The sequence below is a fragment of the Clavelina lepadiformis genome, chromosome 2 (assembly GCF_947623445.1).
Source record: "Clavelina lepadiformis chromosome 2, kaClaLepa1.1, whole genome shotgun sequence".
Taxonomy (NCBI): Eukaryota; Metazoa; Chordata; class Ascidiacea; order Aplousobranchia; family Clavelinidae; genus Clavelina; species Clavelina lepadiformis.
In genome coordinates this window covers 18,685,809-18,705,605 of record NC_135241.1, presented here as the reverse complement: position 1 = coordinate 18,705,605, position 19,797 = coordinate 18,685,809, and the positions used below count along the sequence as shown (strand labels likewise).

Sequence of the window (19,797 nt, the reverse complement as noted above, 5' to 3'; positions counted from 1 at the left end):
ATGAAGTTGGTTGTACCTACTATACATAACCACTAATTTCTTTTCTTATTTGTAGATGAGTTTTTTTACCAATGATAAATAAATAACCATGTAAGGCGGAAAGGGGCTAACCAACTTCATGCCGCTAAATTGTTAGACATACCTTACCAAACATTTTCAACAAACTTATCGAAAAACGCTTTAGCAACAAAATACATTTGGTACAAAATGGCGGCAATGTGTCAAAAGCTTTTGAACTAGCGAAAGAGTACAATTTTGAAAGATGACACACGATAAAGTGATTATACTCGAAACTGGTAGGCTACATGAAATAAGAAATTGATGAAATGTAAATCGACAAAACTTACACAAATAAAGCAACAAACTCGTTCACTTATAGTTTCTTACAAAAGTGTGGCCACATACGTGTTAGTGTCAGAAAACCTGGACATGATTATATATGTTACCTGTAACAGAAGTTTTCTGGAACAACTGTACAACCAAACAAATCATGTTTTGTTTCCAGAAAAGTGGTGAACGACGTTCGCGGTACATACTAATCAAGTTCTTTCTGGTCGCCATAACCATTTACGTTTTGGTATTGTTTTATTTGCTTACTTTTATTTTGAGAGTTTGCTTAATACAGTGACCAATTCTAAGTAAAAGTTTTCTTGATTTGGCTCGTTCAACTTGTTTTTGAATTGGCGATGAATTAGCGATAAGCAAAACGTTAGGGAACCACTATTATAGAGACTTTATCATAATAATCGTGCTCAGACATGAGAACTCACTGGCTAAGCTACAAAGACTACATGCAAGTTTTATCAAAAAGTTTCAGATAAAAAACAATGTCTAACAAGTGTTTACTCATAAAAAAAAAGAAATCGCTGTGTTATTTACCGGCGTGAAGTTGGTTACCTGGTAAAATTCTCTGTTGCTTATTCGCAGATAAAATTTATTAACTACTATATACTACGTTACTTACTATTTCCCTTTTTTTCTTATTCAAAAATGATAAGTTGTTAATCGATGGTAAATAAGTAACCAAGTAACCGGATACCAGCTTTACGCCGGTATATTCTGTGGCATGTCTAACAAAATATGTACAAAAAACTTACGGGGTACGAATTGGCGTCGAAATACATTTGGTACCAAATAACGACAATATATTACAGGTTTAGATTAGAAATTAGTTGAAATGTACAATTCTAAAAGATAACACACGTTAAACCGATGAAAGTCGAGTTTATACATTAAACAAGAAGTTGTTAAAATATAAATCAACAAAACTTACACAACAAAAACAGCAAACTTAGTTGCTAAAATTTGCTAATGAAATGAAAGCACTACAGCCTCGCATAAACCTGGTTATCTTGCCTGCAGTAGCATTTCTTTATGACCAAACAGGTTTATTAATACGCGCAGAGAAGCGATAAATGGCGTCCACAGGCGGAAAAAATCAAGCGATTTTTGTAAACTTAAGCAAGTGATCTATATGGTCGCTATAAAAAATATTTTTTTTGTTTTAGAATATTCAATTTCTGTATTTTCAGGCTTGGAAAATATATTTTGCTAATTTGTACTTGAAAACGAAGGTTATATAAGTTACAAAAACGGAGACAAACAAGCAAGATGGGGACACCAAGGTCATGCTTCAATGCAGTTGTCATTCGGCATTGAGTTCGATGGGGGTGTGTGTTGTTACCCTCCTTAATCAATCTCCACAGGGAAATGTTTCTGCAAGAAGCTCTTGAAAAACTGCAAAAGGATAAAGTTACATGTCATTATTAAGCGTGACTACGGCCTAAGTTAGGGCACAATATCAAAGACCAGTAACGCGTATTTGTTACAAGTAACGATTGACATTTCATATGTTCGAAGCGCACAAACTATGGACTGAAAAAAAGACTGCAAGCTTGTGAGATGTGGTCCGTTTGAAGAATGAGACAAGTTGGATAGATAAATCACCGATTTAAAATTGTTGCACAAAAATTTTACTAAGTTATACGATGCTAACGAAAAATCTTATGCAACGATAGATGTGCAGCAGAAATGTTGCTTTAATATTAACTCCCAAAATTTGTGGAAATGTCCAATATGAGCAGCTGTTTTTATAAATTTGTAGGTTAGGAGAATACAACTCCTTCACTGCGATCTAAAGAAAAGAAACGGCAGCCAACTCTACAACAATTGGTAAATCCACTACCAATTGCGATTGGTAACAGCAAACATAACAATTACTTATTAGTTATTACATTGGTTGCTTGGTAATATTTACCAGGTATATTTTCTTTTCTCTTTAAAATGTACAAAGTATTAATTACTTAACCAAATAAATCAATAGTAATGTGTGAAAAAGTAAACAACGGATTAGTTACGGGTTCAGTCAATCTGTCCATGCCTCAAAAAGCTAGTTTGCAAGTTTTTCAACCAGTAGGCTACTGTGAGACTAAAAAAGATGCCACACTGTGCACTATTAGCTTCTTTTGAAACATAAGTTACAAAGAAATCCTCATAAAAGAAAAAACAAATACAATTCTATTCTTATGAAAAATAAATTGCCTATTTTAAGCTGCAAAGTTTATTGAAGAAAAGTGTAGTATGTAAATGAGCTGTGTACTTTTTTTTCCTTGCAGCTACTACACAGTTTGCACATAGATTTTAATTTGGCTTTAATGTAGCGCTGTGGCCAATAAAAAACCAGACGACTTGCATTACAATCATAAAATAAGTTTAGAAAAAGATGAAATTGTTTTGTGTAGGCTTAGGCCTATTCTTAATTACCAGTATAGACTAAAGATAAGAAGTAATGAAGTTCTTTAAAAGATTTTCTTTAAAGAAATACTTAGCAATAAGCTACAACATAGACAAATACATAATTTTGGAAAACAATCATTGAAAATCTTAAACTAGTGGAAGTTATATTGTATACCGTAGGGCAACATCTTTTAAAAGAGTCCTTTTTTCTGATCGACTCAGAAACAGTCAAAGAATTGATAAACCGCGACATGAGCCTTTTTGCCCGATTTGCTCCATTCTGGTACCATGACAAGAAATATTCATGACAAAAGATGGTGGCCAAGCTCTGCAGAAAGCCGAGCTGCATTTATTGGCTTACAAAAGGTATGGGATTAATGATGAAGACATTATGAAACGGAAATCTGTTTAGCACCATTTCAAACAAAGTTCGTTATAGCATTTGTTTGTTATTAAAGGTGAGAACAGTCCTTCAATATATTTCATGAAAGCTAGCGGAGTTGACAGCGGTTGGAACAGGTGGTCGTACTTGGGCCAAGTTTATTATAGTCAAGTCAAGTCAAGTTTATGTACTTGGTGAATAAAGTAAAATATGTGTGCCCATCTGTAAGCAGGGCGGTGGAGCTCTGCTTTAAATCATTTTTTGTGTTCAATGCAGCGTTCCCAGCGTGTGCCGAAGATGCATGGTATTTCATACAAAAATAAATTTATGGAATTAATACTTGTTATGATGATAAAGTAAGACACCAAATCAAGGTGCACGATCTGATATGCAAATTAACTAAGCGATAAGCTTGTTTAGTGTTGCATCATCACATGTGGCATGTCAAATATAAACTTTCGTTTAATCACTGAACAGTGTGCTTTTTACAGAAAGTGTATCATAGACTACTAGAGAAATGCTAGTGAAGCTTACATTTACTCGGGCAGTTGCAACCATGGCGATTGGTTAAAACGATCAATGAGGAGCATACAAAGTACAATCTAAACTTCTAAAGTGTATTTTTGGTTGATTTTGTAGGTTCTAACAACCATGGTGGTTGGTAAAATTGAATGTTAAAATTGACATTAATGCAACCAAGTATAACTACGTAATGAAATTTAAAAAAAGTTTGTTTGGCTACATTTCTGAAATGTGTCTGTTTGATTTTCAAGCGCTGTTTCCGAAAATGCTGTCAATTTTTTTCTATCATGGATCGTTTTCAAGATAAAATGATTTCCGTTTTTTGTGATTTTCCATTAACTGTAATTTTTTTATGCGGTTATGATCTGTGTCTGTCAGCATTATCATGTTGTAAATCGGCGTCCTATTTACTTAAGGAAGTGAATGGGAGTGGGAGTGTGAAATCTCGCAGACGAAAGTGCTTTTATTTCTTATCTCAGCCTGTTAAATTCATTATAGTCTCATTAGAAAGTCGTGTTTAGTGTTTACAGAAAGAAGTACGCCATATGATTATATTTTGTAGAGTTAAGTCTTGTGTAAATCTTAGATTCAGTTCATCTTTTAAATAGTGGAAATCAAAATGTCTAGTAGACAGTGCAAAAGTTTACCGGATTGCTTTTGTTATGTATGTGGATATTACATAAGCAGTAAACACACCGCATGTAAAATTGTGAAAAGAACAAAGTATTGGACAGCATATAGACAATATTTTGCGATGGACATTGGTGATCAGGATAAGTCACGGGTACCACATGTAATCTGTGGTAGCTGTCGATCTAATCTTGAAGGATGGTTGAGGGATTCTGGAAAAGTTATGTCATTTGCAGTTCCCAGAGTTTGGAGAGAGCCGCAAAATCATCATGATGATTGCTATTTTTGCATGATAAACATATCGAAGTATCGCAAGATCAGCGGAAGAAGAGCTATGGCATATCCAAGTACATTAGTACACCCTCATCCATTGCACCTGTTCCTCACAGTGAAGTCTTACCGGTTCCAAACCCACCATCAAATGTAAGTTTTTACTTTGGATCACTAACAATAATTTATATGTTCTGAGATTGGATTCAATTTCTTATATGCTGTGTACTTATTCTTTATTATTTCAGATAGAAATGTACTCCAGTGAAGACTCAGCAACAGCAAGTGAAAATGCAGACACTGATGCGCAATATGCACCAACAACAAGTTCAGCACCTCATTTTCCAACAAAAAAAGAATTGGATGATTTAATACGTTATCTGGGTCTTACAAAATCTGGAGCAGAGTTATTAACATCCAGACTAAATGAGTGAAATCTGCTTGGTGATGACTGTAAGAGTACTGCTTACAGGAATAGGCACTTGGAGTTTTCTGTCTACTTTGATGTTATTAAAGACCTTTGCTATTGTAAAGATGTGGAAGGCCTGTTTAGTGCTGTTGGAATAGATCATGATCCTACTCAGTGGTGGCTTTTCATTGAAAGCTCTATCAAAAGTCTTAAAACAGTGTTACTTCACAATGGCAATATATACCCATCAATTCCACTTGCTTATTCATTACAGATGAAAGAAGACTATGAAAACGTCAAGCAACTACTCATTAAAATCAGTTACACTCAGTTTAAGTGGTATGTTTGTGGTGACTTTAAAATGTTGGGAGTTTTGCCTGGTCTGCAGGGTGGTTACACAAAATACTCTTGCTTTTAATACTTGTGGAATAGTAGAGCTGACGGTGAGCACTATGAGAAAATTCATTGGCCAACACGGGAAAAACTAACCCCAGGAATGCACAACGTTATTCGGGAACCTCTTGTAAGTCGGGAAATAGTTTTACTGCCTCCACTTCATATCAAACTAGGTTTGGTAAAACAGTTTGTAAAAGCTTTTGATTTTCAAGGACAAGTTTTTCAAGAAATCCGTTCAATGTTTCCCAGACTATCACTTGCCAAAATAAAAGGAGGGAAATTTGTTGGTCCCCATATCAACACAATGTAAAGGTGTAAAAGCTTGGAAGAAAAAATGAATGAAACAGAAAAAGAAGCGTGGCAAGCATTTCGAGGTGTGGTTGATGGATTTTTGGGAAATAAAAGAGACAGAAATTACAAAGAGTTGGTGGAAAAACTTATCAAAAGTTACCAAAACATGGGTTGTCGCATGTCTGTCAAACTTCATTTTTTATGTTCCCATCAGGATTTTTTTCAAGAAAATCTTGGTGACTTCAGTGAGGAGCATGGTGAGAGATTTCATCAGGATATTGAGCCAATGGAAAAAACGATATAAAGGCCGCTGGGACAGTGCAATGATGGGAGACTACATTTGGTCTTTGGTAAGGCCAGACAGGAGTGGTCATAAAAGAAAAGCTCGCTCAAAAGTACGTTTTTGAACAACTATAACTGTTTGAAAAACTATGTTACATTTATCTTCAAGCCTTCCTTATTAACGTTTTTGAACTGGTTTTTGCTTTTAATTAACCGAACAGAACCATGATGTGGAGTTGAAATCTACTGCAAGAGTAAAACACAATTCGCTATACTTACAGCTATATCAAAGTTTGAATATCTCAAAAAGTAACGATGGTACGAAAAAACTAACTGGACTTTTGAACTCAGTACCCCAAAATACATAATGGGGCATTAAAAAGAGTAGCCAAACAAAAATTGTGTTACATAGTGTTATGTTGGTAATTTTCATTGATTCTTACCAATTTTCTCGTCTGGACATACTTGGTAATTAAAAATTGGTAAATAAAATCAAAAATTTGGTTACTTGCACCAACTACTTTTTAGAGTGTATCTGTGGTAATTTTCCGATTGTGACAAAAGTGAATTATCTGAGAAACAAGAAAAGTAAAGTTGAAATGTGGAACGCGAGAATGTTATTCCAAACAGAAAAGTTGGAAAATTTCATCTTGAAAATATAGGCTATAGATCTTTCGAATCTTTTGAAAATCGATGCAATTGATTTGAACAAAACACGTTGTAAATGTAAGGGGAATTTCAAAAAGATCTCGTAAAGATCATATTTGCTAGCTATATGTAAACTATCAAGGAGGCGTAAGGGATGAGCCATTTTGACCAAGCAGCCTTTCGAGAAGTGTCGTTACATCCAAAACAATCTTTGGTACAGTGTTATTAATTTAACTCAAAGCTTTAAAGTATAATGTAAACATTTTCATGGTTTATGCCTTTACAACAGAAACGAATGAATAAAGAGCTTTTTACAGCACACCGAATGACTCGCTAGTCTTCGCAAGCTGATAAAACCGCAGATCTTAATTATAGATAAAACTGCTAATGTTGAGTCGACAAATATTCTTTATTGGACCGTATGGTCGGTTTGCCGGGTATATGCCTCTTTAATGTTTTTCAATTTCAATGAAAAAGTGATGCTACATAAATGTTAAGGCAATGAGTGCCCTTCAGCCTAACAATTTAACCGAATATGGATGGCACAATTACGTATGGTATGATGTCATAATCTTTATACATCAGGCCGAGGAAAGTCTTTGCGCGACATTGCGATCGTTCCTCATCGCTCGAACCGCGGTTACCGAGATAACCTAGCCTTTGTGCAAGTTCCGATATAGACACAGATATTTTGTACTGTGTTGTTTTTGCACTGCCCTAATTTGAAATTGTTCCCCAAAATTACTGAACAAGAATGGCTTACCCAAAGGCATTACGATAGTGGCGTCACTTGGATATCAAACACGGCTCGCTTGTGCAAAAACACGCTGTATTTTTGTGATGTAGATATCACGGGATATTTCTGTGAACCTGCTTTTTAGTACTGCATTTAGGTGTTGTATCAACCTGTTTGTGCGGTGCCCTAGTTTTGCTGGATAAGCTGTTTGCTACTATTTTAAGTTTGTTTTTATTCCTATACGTGTACTACTCCGTAAACTGTTATTAAGTTTTTTTTTATAGTGTGTGAGTGCATTGTTTGTTTATATGTGTTTTCATCTATGTAAACAGCTACTGGCGTAGTGAAGTTATTCTACGTTTGGGCTTTTAGTGAATGGCAGAAATTAAGTGTTGTAAAGTAAAGCCCTCTTTTGGGTTTGAATTCTGTTGTTTTTACCAAGCTTTTACGCCCGAGCTTCCGGTACGTTTTTAGTGTAACACTGCAAAATACGTCAGCTGCTGCTTTTCACTTTACTTTCTGGCAAAAATCAATTACCTGCCATTTTGAGACTGTGACGTTAGCGCATCAGGACGTGACATACGTCACGAGACAGACCATGCATAGCAGAGTCGTAAATAAATGATCAAAATCGACAGTTATCAAATTTTCTTTTTGCCGAAATCATCAAACTTTAGTCGCAAGTCAAATCATTTATCTTTAGACTCGAGTCCAGCACTCAAGATATTAACGAATTCGCTATAAGATACCTGCAACAAATAAAGTCTGCTAATTTTTAATCGCTTTTAGCTTTATATTCGCTCAGTGTATTTGGCAAGAAACAAGGCCCAACGTACAATTGCATGATATACCCTAATGAAACTGGTATACCTTAATGAAACTTTTCAGCGTTCAATCTTTAAAATTCCCAAACAAAAATAGTCGAACCTGCAGTTTAAATTTGCAGTGTCATCTAAATTCAACCACAACAAAAATCTACCCAGCCCTGAGAAAAGAAATGCGAACCATGCGCCTTATTTGCTGCTGGCGCTATAGGCCTATAATTTGGGCAGGTTTAAGCGTAAAAACACCAAGGCCGCAATAACACCAATTAAGAAAGAAAACAACTGAAGTCGTATCAGTGTGGGAAGAAAAATTAATGGGCTACACATATATAAACAATGTATAAGAACCTCTCCAAATTGTAGCAGATATTAGCACCTCAAAGGCTTTAACTTAACGATGTAGCTTACTTTAATCATTTTACTTTTGATGTAATTCCTTTTTTAATCTCATTTTTATACTTTTTTCAATCCAACTCAGGTCATCATCCTTTCTCGGTCTTAAAAGTACAAAGCAAATAAGAAACAAATCGTCACTTACCAAACAATTTGATCTTGTGTCCCCGGTCCATTAAAGTAGGCTATATGATCGTAATACTTGATTCAACTTCAAAGTAAAACTGCAAGTAAACACAATTTACCTTTTATAAAATAAATGCTACATATCTCCTCTTCTCGCAACACCACGAAAACTAATACAAACCTATAGTAGAGCCTAGGACTACTTTAGTAGAACACGTTGCGGCAAGCACTAGCTTATTTAGAGAGGGTTATTGTGAAAACATAGAACACCAGTCTTTGGGCCAAAAAGGTTTTCTTCTCCAGTCGTTGTCGTTCATCATATTTGCTTCCTTGTCGGCTACAACCGATGCATTACTTACTACTGTGGAATCTGCAACACCATTTATTACCAATTTCATAACAATGATTTATAAAACAATAACCACACTTAAAAATAGTGGGCACAATGTCAAACACAGCAGGTTGCCTGTTACTATGGCTACCAAACTATTAGATTTGAGGAAAAAAATTCCGACAGCTTCTATGAAAAGAGCAAATCGCGCATTGCATGTTGTGATTCGTGGACATTATTAAAATTATTAAAATTAAACATTAAAAAAACATTAAAATTACAACATTGAGTGGTTGGACATGTAAAGGAGGGCTGGCTTGATTTTGGTTCAGTTGTTTGGTTTTAGGAAAAAAAATCGAATTTGAAAAAAATCAAATTTCTTCAATTCTACTTAAGTACAGTAGGCCTATATGGTTTCATACTATTTGGTGGATAAACTAACACGCAAATATATATCGCAGTTACGATATCCGGAGCAGATTTTACTTAAAATAGGACATTATTTGATGAAATTGAATAGGCATAGTATCCTTTACTCAATATTCAGATGATTGAAAGTAAAGTGCTTTCTTCAAAACGGTGAAAAAGGCTCCAACGAGCTTGCCAGCTTACAGCTTCAAAATCACTCCAACAACCGTCTTTCTATTCGCCTTCAGAATGGTAAGTAAAAATCTATAGGCCTACCAACTAAACAAGCTCAAACAAATATAACAATTTTCGGTATAATGTCATCAATCTCATCCAGCTGCGCGTCTGTCAGATTGTCACTATACATGTTATGGACATTTACAAGTTGATAATGTGATAGCAATAAGCAGTGCCAAGAACTGCATGCTGCTTACTATTGCATTAAACAATCACACAACAAAAAGGAGTAAGAAATGTTTAACCTTCAATTTGTTTCTTTGTTTTGTCGTTATGAAGTAATTGTTGTCGCTGAAATTGGCTCATTGAAATCGTTCGGTCAAAGTAAAACCATTCTCGTTTCTTGTTCATAAATCTTGTTTTGAAATTGGCTGCTGGTTGTAAACGTGACGTGCATAAATTAGCCTGAGGGTTTTGTTCAAAGACTGTATAGTTACGGCTTCCTTTTTGTTTTTCATTCAAAAACAACCAATTGATATTTCAGTAAACTTAGGTAGGCTAAGAAAAGCGAGTTAACGCTTTCTTTGTAGAAAACTATAATGACTTTGTCTTGATAATCGTGCCCAGGTCCCAGACACGTGAAGCCTCTAACAAAACTACAAAAGCTACAAACAAAAATTTTACAAAGTTCTTACAAAAAGCAGTGTAAAGCCCACACAGGTTTACACATAAACTAGTTACAACAAACTAAGTTAGTTAAACTGTACAATCTTAAAAGATGATTCACGAAAAAGTGATAGAAGTCCAATTTAAAAAAGCAGGCTACATAAAAAAGGAATTGATAAAAGGTAAATCGATGAAAGTTATACAAATAAAGCCACACACTCAATCACTAAATTTGGCTTATAAACTAATTGCAATAAACATATTAGTTTTGTAAATACTTGGTTATATTTTCTGTGGCAGAACTTGTTTGAAGTTGCTATGAAACAAACTGGTTCTGTTATGTGTGCAGAAATGAGGTAAATCATGTTCCAAGCCTTTACTAATCAATTGATTTTCTTAAACCTAATCAAGCAATATAGGGTAGCTGCTGTGAACATTTCCGTTTTAATCTTTTCTCATTTATAATAACTTAGTTTTCGCATTTTCAGGTTTGGAAAACTGTATTTTGTTATTGTCATAGTTTAAAATATTCGTATTGGTAACTTCTATAGTTTAAAAATATGTTTAATACTGTGACCAATTTTAATTCAAATCTTTGTCGTATTTTGTTTACACATCTTGTTTTCAATTTCGCTGCGGTTTTTAATGAGACAAGCATAAACTACCCTGCAGGTTTCGTTCAAAGTCTGCTCATTTTCATCTTCATTTCTTCTCTGGAAATGACCAAGTTATCGCTTCAGAAAACTTAGGTATAAGCTAATAAAAGCGAGTTAACGTTTTCTTTGTAGAAATCTATTGGCAGTGGTTCCCAAAGTGAGACACATGAACCCACAACGTTACATTTGGACCTTTCTAGGGGCACGTTAGTCCCGAGGAAATTTTTTAAACTCTTTTTCCTGAGTCTAATTAACTACAGTCGTATGTGCGACTTTTTCCACATTTTATCGAAGTTTCGGGTCTATTTTGATCAGCAGAGCTTGATTTTGGAAGTGAAAAACTTGACCATATTTGAAAGGAACTGCGTAAATAAAAGGTGGATGCATGAATCTTCTGACTTGTTTCTGACGAGCGCAGTCCTTTTTATTTCTAAAAGTCCATAAACTGAATATGATCGATCATACAGAGAGTGAAATGGCTGAAAAGTTTTTTGTTTAAAATTTTTTAATTTTTAATGAGCAAAAAAACAGAATTTTTTCATTCAGCAACAATGTGACAAGTTATATGTATGATTGCTTTGCTTGTCCTCAGTTGTTTTGCTGAGTTGAAAGTGAGTAGAATCAGATTTGCGCAGATTTTAAAACCTGTTTTTGTATTTCCTACGAATCCGAATCTTTTCCGAACTGGCACATTTTTATAAGCTTGCACAAGGTACTATTGATGCTAAATTGCGGAGGTTAATAACCAATTCAAGAACAGAAAAACTGATTCGTCATCAATCATCATGATGTTGTGGAAGTGGATATGAACAATGCAAGCTATTTTTTTAGAAGCAGAAACATATCGACGCATTTGAAATTAATCATACCCATACTCTATGACTATGTCATGCAAATAACATATACGCTGTAGCTCCAGAACTTACCTACTTAGAACTTACCTACAGAACTTACCTACTAAGTTAAACTGAAAACCGTAAGACATAAGTTGTTTGTAAAGACCCATCAAGTTCTAGCCAAAATGTTGTTTTTTGATGCGAAAAAGTTTTGAAATAACTTCAATCGCATTGATGTTTAGAAGTATAGATTACACATACGACAATAGTTTCATGTTTTGAGCAGAAATTACTCGTTGTAACAGCAGAATTAAATCAATCTTGTTGTTACATGTATTTGTTTTTCAACGCATTATGGGCCCCCAGAATTCCGGGGTCCCCTGCTGCTGCCCAGTCAGCTGCTCCCTTAATTTTCATAGACGATATCTGACACTGTGTAACGTTAGCAAACGTTATAAACTAACTTATTTTGACTTGCCTTAACTTAAGAAATCTACACAAGATTTCTTGTTAGAAATGACGTTTGTGTATAGTTGTACTTGATAGCAACCATATTTCCAAATCATAATGACGTATTAACTATTGTTGTAACCAGCTTACTGGCAGGGTTTGTTGCCGCTAGCTGTGTGCAACGCAAAGCCTTCAGGACGAAACTTTAAGCTGTGCTAGACTTGCAGGCACTCTGTTTTTAATTCTACAAAGACTCCTGGTTGCTCGAGCCCCAGTTACCGAGCTTATTTGTGCGTACATTGTCCCAAATAAACAGGTTTTTTATTTAGTTGTTAGTTGTTTGTGGTCTTGCCCGAATTTGGAACTGATCATTAAGATCTTGCCCAACGCTCGTGGGCACTGCAACAATTTTTAATCGAAGTTCATAAAATTGCGAGTTCCGCACTTCAAACACAAACCTAACAAGTTGATTAATTCAGGTAAGTCTACATATGAACACACCAAGGCTGCAATAAAGTCAATATCGATTAAAAGACAAATACCGTAAATAACATCAAATCTTTTAATGATAACAACAATACCTTAAAAATCGAACTGTGCTGCTTTTATTATGAATTTTGGCCATGATTTGGGGTATTTTCCAAGCGAGTTATTCTTGCTTAACATATGGATGTTTGAAATTTGACATGGATATTTTTGGTAATCTGCAAACAGAACTTAGTCTGATTAACTTTACATTTTTTCTTATGAAAATCGCTTTTTGCAGGTGGAACATTTTAAAATTCGAGCGACTTCCCGAATTAAATTCGACTTCTGAGGATTGACAGCAAATTAAGTTTGTGTAGATTTAAACATATTTCAGCAATATATGATTAAATCCCAATTAGACTATATGTTCCTTCCTTATTATCTCGGACGGCGTTCAATGAATCTTGTTTTATGATTTTATCTCAACAGCCGGAACAAGCCGATTTCCTGGCCGAACTTCAAGTCGCTCGAAACACCAGCATTAACTAATGCAAAACATGAACACTCTTTAAGGCCCACTATTCAACATCACTTGGCTGATTGCGTCGGTGGCATTAAATATTTTCGTTTTTCTTTCCTACATTCTGTTTATTAATAATTGAATTACATCGTATGAATGTGACCACAACAAAAAGTATAAGTCTATCGTCAATAATTACATCAAAAGCCGACACAAAAGACCAAGAAATAAAACAACCAACGTCGTAGAAATGTGGGAAGAAATATTAATGGGTCATAGATATATAATACCTCTATGAAGATCTCTCCAGTTGCCAGCAGATAAACATTTAACATTCTACTATTGGTATTGACCAGGCACTCAAAGACATTAATGTAGACCTACTTTAAATATATGTTTGATATTTATGCTTTTTGTGTTTACTACTTATATTTGTTTTTCTCCAACTTAGGTAATTGTTCTTCCACTGTCTTAAGGTTATCGTTTAAATAAGAAACAAATTATTCACTTACCAAGCAACTGGATCTTGTTGAAATGTTCTATGAAGTAAATGATGTGATTCTTAACTAAACTTCAGAATAAAACCGCAAGTAATCACAATTCACCATTTTCAAAAGAAATCCTAACTTATATTATCTTTTACGGCAAAAGCACAAAAGTATTTTTAAGAATATGTTACTAGAACACATTGGTCCAAACATCATAAACTTATTTAGAAGGGGCGATTGGGCCTCGCCCTTTCCTCAGGACCCAAATTTTAGGACGCTATTTTTAGCGGTTTTTTTCTTTAGTCGTTGCCGTTCATCACATTTTCTTCCTTGTGTCAGTTTGTTGCATTACTTACTACTGTGAAATCTGCAACAGCATTGATATAACTTTTATAATAATTTTTTCTTTATGATAAAGTATTAAACAATGACGACACTATTTAAACAGTGACCGTTGGACCATGCCCCCTCTCCTCACAAACTTAACTTTTTTAGGCCATGGGTCTATCAACTAACCTTCGATGCAATCCTAAATGTACCAATGGAACCACGCATTGCATTTATTGATTTGGAGACATAGGCTTGCTAACACCATTTCAAAAACTTCCCAGAAAAATTGCAACACTGAATGACTGGTTTGCGCGCAGGAAGATTCGTTTTACTGTTTTGATTCAATTGTTCGCTTTTTGGTTTTGAAAAGTCCAACATATTGGTTAGCTTTGTGCGGGCACAAATTTCATGCCCGTTCCACACCCACACATGTTAATTTGCGAATCTCCATTTCTGTTTCAATATATTTTGCAATACGTGTTGTACGTAATTAACAATATGGTCACCTGTACATTACATTTGACGAAATATTGACCATTTTCTATAAACAAATAGCTTTTCAACGCCATAGATGCGTATGCCTATATGCGTATGATTAAAATAGGACATTGTTTTGATGAAACTAAACAAGCGTAAACAAAGGTAACCATTTTCGTCCAAAGTTATCAAATTTATCGCAGAGAACCAACTTTGTCTAGCTGCACGTCTGTCATTATGTACGCCGTGGGCATTTACCAGTTGATAATGTGATAACAGCAAGCAATGTCAAGAACTACGCGCAGCTACTGAAGCTGTTGCAGAAAGCATTCACACAACAACAAAGGAGTGAGAAAACTTTTGGCCTTCATTTACATTTATGGCTTTTTCGTTGTGAATTAATTGGAGTTACTTTAGTCGTTCAATCCAATAAAGACCTTTCTCGTTTCTTGTTCAAACTTTAACATACATCTTGTTTTCAACTTGGCTGCAGACTGTAAACGTGACTTGCATAAATTAGCCTGAGGGTTTTGTTCAAAGAGTGTTCAGTTACAAATTTATTTTTATCTTTCTCACGAAAACGACCGATTTGCCATTTCAGTAAACTAAAGTAGGCTAAAAAACAATTTAATGTTTTCTTGGTTTAAAACTGTAGAGTCTTCGTCATGATAATGGGGCCCAGACATGATAAACTACTGGTTAAAACTTCAAAAGCTACAAACAAACGTTTTTAAAAGGTTGTTTATAAAACAAAGTGTGAATTTGTGTGTTATTTACCGTCGGTAACCTTATTACTTATTCTGTTACTGATCTTTGCAGATGAAGTTGATTATGCCTACAATACATAGCCACTAATTTCTTTTCTTATTTGTAGATGATTTTGTTTACCAATGATAACTAAATAACCATGTAAGGAGGAAGGAGTAACCAACTTCATGCCAGTAAATTGTTAAAGATACCTTACAAAACATGTTCAACAATCTTATCGAAACACCCTTCAGCAACAAAATACATCTGGTAAAAAATGGCGGCAATGTATCAAAGGCATATGGACTAGCTAAAGAGTACAATTTTAAAAATTGACACACGATAAAGTGATAATACTCGAAATTGATTGGCTACATGAAATAAGAAATTGATGAAATGTAAATCGACAAAACTTACACAAATAAAGCAACAAACTCGAGCACTTAAAGTTGATTACTAAACAATGGCCATGTACGTGCTAGCATCACACAAACTTGGACATGGTAATATATGTTACCTGTAACAGAAGTTTTCTGGAACAACTGTACAACTAAACAGATTATGTTTTGTGTCCAAAAAAAGAGTAAACGGCGTTAGCGGTTCATACTAATCAAGTGATTTAAGGTCGTCATAAACATTTACGTTTTCATATTTTTCGATTTGCTTACTTTTATTTTGAGAGTTTGCTTAATACAGTGACCAATTCTAATAAAAAGTTTTCTTGTTTATGCTCGTTTGTCTTGTTTTTGAATTGGCGATAAGTAAGCGATAAGCAAAACGTTAGGGAACCACTATTATAGAGACTTAATCATAATAATCGTGCTCAGACATGAGAACTCACTGGCTAAGCTACAAAGACTACATGCAAGCCTTATCACAAAGTTTCAGTTAAAAAACAATGCCTAACAAAAGTTTACTTATAAAAGAAAGAAATCACTGTTTTATTTACCGGCGTGAAGTTGGTTACCTGGTAAAATTCTCTGTTGCTTATTCGCAGATAAAGTTTATTAACTACTATATATTTTGTTACTTACTATTTACACATTTTTCGTATTTAAAAATGAAGTTGTTAATCCATGGTAAATAAGTAACCAAGTAACCGGACACCAGCTTTACGCCGGTATATTCTGTGGCATGTCTAACAAAATATGTACAACAAACTTACGGGGTACGAATTGGCGTCGAAATACATTTGATACCAAATAACGACAATATATTACAGGTTTAGATTAGAAACAAGTTAAAATGTACAATTCTAAAAGATAACATACGTTAAACCGATGAAAGTCGAGTTTATACATTAAACAAGAAGTTGTTAAAATATAAGTCAACAAAACTTACACAACAAAAACAGCAAACTTAGTTGCTAAAATTTTCTAATGAAATGAAAGCACTACAGCCTCGCATAAATCTGGTTATCTTGCCTGCAGTAGCATTTCTTTATGACCAAACAGGTTTATTAATACACGCAGAGAAGCGATAAATGGCGTCCACAGGCGGAAAAAATGAAGCGATTTTTGTAAACTTAAGCAAGTGATATATATGGTCGCTATAAAAAATATTTTTTTTGTTTTAGAATATTCAATTTCTGTCTTTTCAGGCTTGGAAAATATATTTTGCTAATTTGTACTTGAAAACGAAGGGTTATATAAGTTACAAAAACGGAGACAAACAAGCAAGATGGGGACACCAAGGTCATGCTTCAATGCAGTTGTCATTCGGCATTGAGTTGGATTGCGATGTATGTTATTACCATCCTTAATCAATCTCCACAGGGAAATGTTTCTGTAAGAAGCTCCATAAAGACTAAGGCAATATGCACTCCACATGCACATCGAAATCTGAAAATATTACATAATTAAAGCAGACAACAAAACATTGGAGCAAGTTCACGATTATCAATATCCTAATGGAACTATACAGAATACCGGAAGATTAATGAAGAGATATGAAGAATATCGAAAAAGCGAAAGCAAAATTTTGGGTACTCAAAATAAGCTTATTTCTGTAATGGACATCAGCACGAAATTGAAGATTCGGTTTTTGAGACGACATGCGTGTTCTATTTTTGTTCATGGTTGTGAAGCGTGGACTAATTACAATGCAACAAAGAAAGACTGCAAGCGTGTGAGATGTGGTCCGTTTGAAGAATGAGGCAAGTCGGATAGAAAAATCACCAATTTAAACTTGTTACACAAAGATTTTAAAGTAGGATACTAACGAAAAATCTTATAAAACGAAAGATGTGCAGCACAAATGTGGCTCTAATGTTAGCTCCCAAGATTAGTGAAAATGCTGAGTATGAGCAATTGCATTTATAAATTTATAGGTTAGGGGAATACAGCTCCTTCACTGAGGTCTAAAGTAAAGAAACGGTAACATACCTTTGGTAATATTGCGATTGTGACAAACGTGAATCATCTGAGTAAGAAGAAAAGTAAAGTTGAAATGTGGAACGCGAGAACGTTATTCCAAACAGAAAAGTTGGAAAATTTCATGTTGAAAATATAGGCTACAGATCGTTTGAATAAAGGTTATAAATCTTTTGAAAATCGATGCAAGTTATTTGAGTGAAACACCCTGGAAATGTAACGGGAATTTCAAAAAGATCTCGTAAAGATTATATTGGCTAGTTATATGTAAATCATCAAGGAGGCGTAAGGGATGAGCCATTTTGACCAAGCAGCCTTTCGAAAAGTGTCGTTATATCTAAAACAATCTTTGGTACAGTGTTATTAATTTAACTCAAAGCTTTAAAATATAATGCAAACATTTTTATGGTTTATGCTTTTACAATAGAAGCGAATGAAGAAAGAGCTTTTTACAGCACACCGAATGACACGCTAGTCTTTGCAAGCTGATAGAACCACAGATCTTAATTATAGATAAAAATGCTAACGTTGAGTCGACAAATATTCTTTATTGGACCGTATGGTCGGTTTGCCGGGTACATGCCTCTTTAATGTTTCTCAATTTCAATGACAAAGTGACGCTATGTAAATGTTAAGGCAATGAGCGCCCTTCAACCCAACACTTTAACCGAACATGTCTGGCACAATTGCGTATGTTATGATATCATAATCTTTACATCAGGCTGAGGAAAGTCTTTACGCGACCTCTTTCCTCATCGCTCGAACCCCGGTTACCGAGATAACCTAGCCTTTGTGCAAGTTTTGATATAGACACAGATATTTTGTACTGTGTTGTTTTTGCACTGCCCTAATTTGAAAGTGTTCTCCAGAAATATTGAACAAGAGTGACTTACCCAAAGGCATCACGATTGTAGCGTCACTTGGGTATCAAACACGGATTGCTTGTGCAAAAACACGCTGTATTTTTGTGATATGGATATCACGGGATATTTCTGTGCACCAGTTTAATTAGTACTGCATTTAGGTGTTGTATCAACCTGTTTGCGAGGGGCACTAGTTTTGCGGAATAAGCTATGTGTTACTATTTAAAGTTTGTTTTATTTCTATACTACTCCTTAAACTGTTATTAAGTTATTTTTATAGTGTGTAAGTGCACTGTTTGTTTATATGTGTTTACATCTATGTAAACGGCTACTGGCGTAGTGAAGTTATTCTACTTTTGAGCTTTTAGTGAAGGGCAGAAACTAAGTGTTGTAAAGTAAAGCCCTCTTTTGGGATTGGATTCTGTTGTATGTAGCAAGCTTTTACGCCCGAGCTTCCGGTACGTTTTTATTGTAATTCTCTGCAAAATACGTCAGCTGCTGCTTTTCACTTTACTTTCTGGCGAAAATCCACTACTTGCCATTTTGAGACTGTGGTTAGCGCATCAGGACGTGACATACGTCACGAGACAGACCATGCATGAAATCATCAAACTTTAGTCGCAAGTTAATTTATTTATCTTTAGACTCGAGTCCAGCACTCAAGATATTAACGAATTCGCTATGAGATACCTGCAGAAAACAAAGCCCGCTAATTTTTAAACGCTTTTAGCTTTATCTTCGTTCAGTGTATTTGGCCCAAATTTGGCTGGAAACAAGGCCCAAAGTACAATTGCATGGTATACCCTAATGAAACTTTTCAGCCTTCTCTTCTTAAAATTCCCAAACCAAAATAGTCTAAACTGCAGTTTAAATTTCCTATGGCATCTAAAGTCAACCGCAACAAAAATCTACCAAACCCTGGGTAAAGAAATGCAAAGGGCGGACCTTATTTGCTGCAGGTGTTATATAATTTGGGCAGGTTTAAGCGTCAAAACACCAAGTCCGTAATAAAGTCAATATTGGAATAAAATCAAATAGAGCAGAAATAACTTCAAATCAGTTATTAATTCCAGTGATACCTCAGAACCCGAACGTCTTTCACTCAAAAAAACTCGAAATCCGAACAATTCTTAAGAGTAACTTGTGTTCTATAGAAAACGAATTTTTTTAAAACTCGAACATAATCAACGCCTAAATGTATTTATAGGCAACTCCGTTATTGGAAATCAACTATAACATGAAAGCAGTTGGTATCCAGTAAACTTTTTGTTTTTCTTTTCTTTAATTTTTATATTTTTAAGTTTGCATGCAGCCTATACTGTAATGCTAGGCTAGATTATTGTAATTTAAGTTGAAGAATTTA

The 19,797-nt window shown here is 34.8% G+C and overlaps 1 long non-coding RNA gene across 2 annotated transcripts; it reads right to left on the bottom strand.

Moving 5' to 3' along the window:
- Positions 1-825: 825 nt before the first annotated feature.
- LOC143447179 (uncharacterized) lies at positions 826-13,991 on the bottom strand. Of its 2 annotated transcripts, none has more exons than XR_013114050.1 (3): positions 13,670-13,991; positions 8,665-8,743; positions 826-1,737 (listed from the first exon to the last, which is right to left on the bottom strand). It is a non-coding gene; the product is annotated as an uncharacterized LOC143447179 (long non-coding RNA). The 2 variants fall into 2 exon arrangements; XR_013114051.1 differs by lacking the exon at positions 13,670-13,991 and adding an exon at positions 8,827-9,687.
- Positions 13,992-19,797: the final 5,806 nt, after the last annotated feature.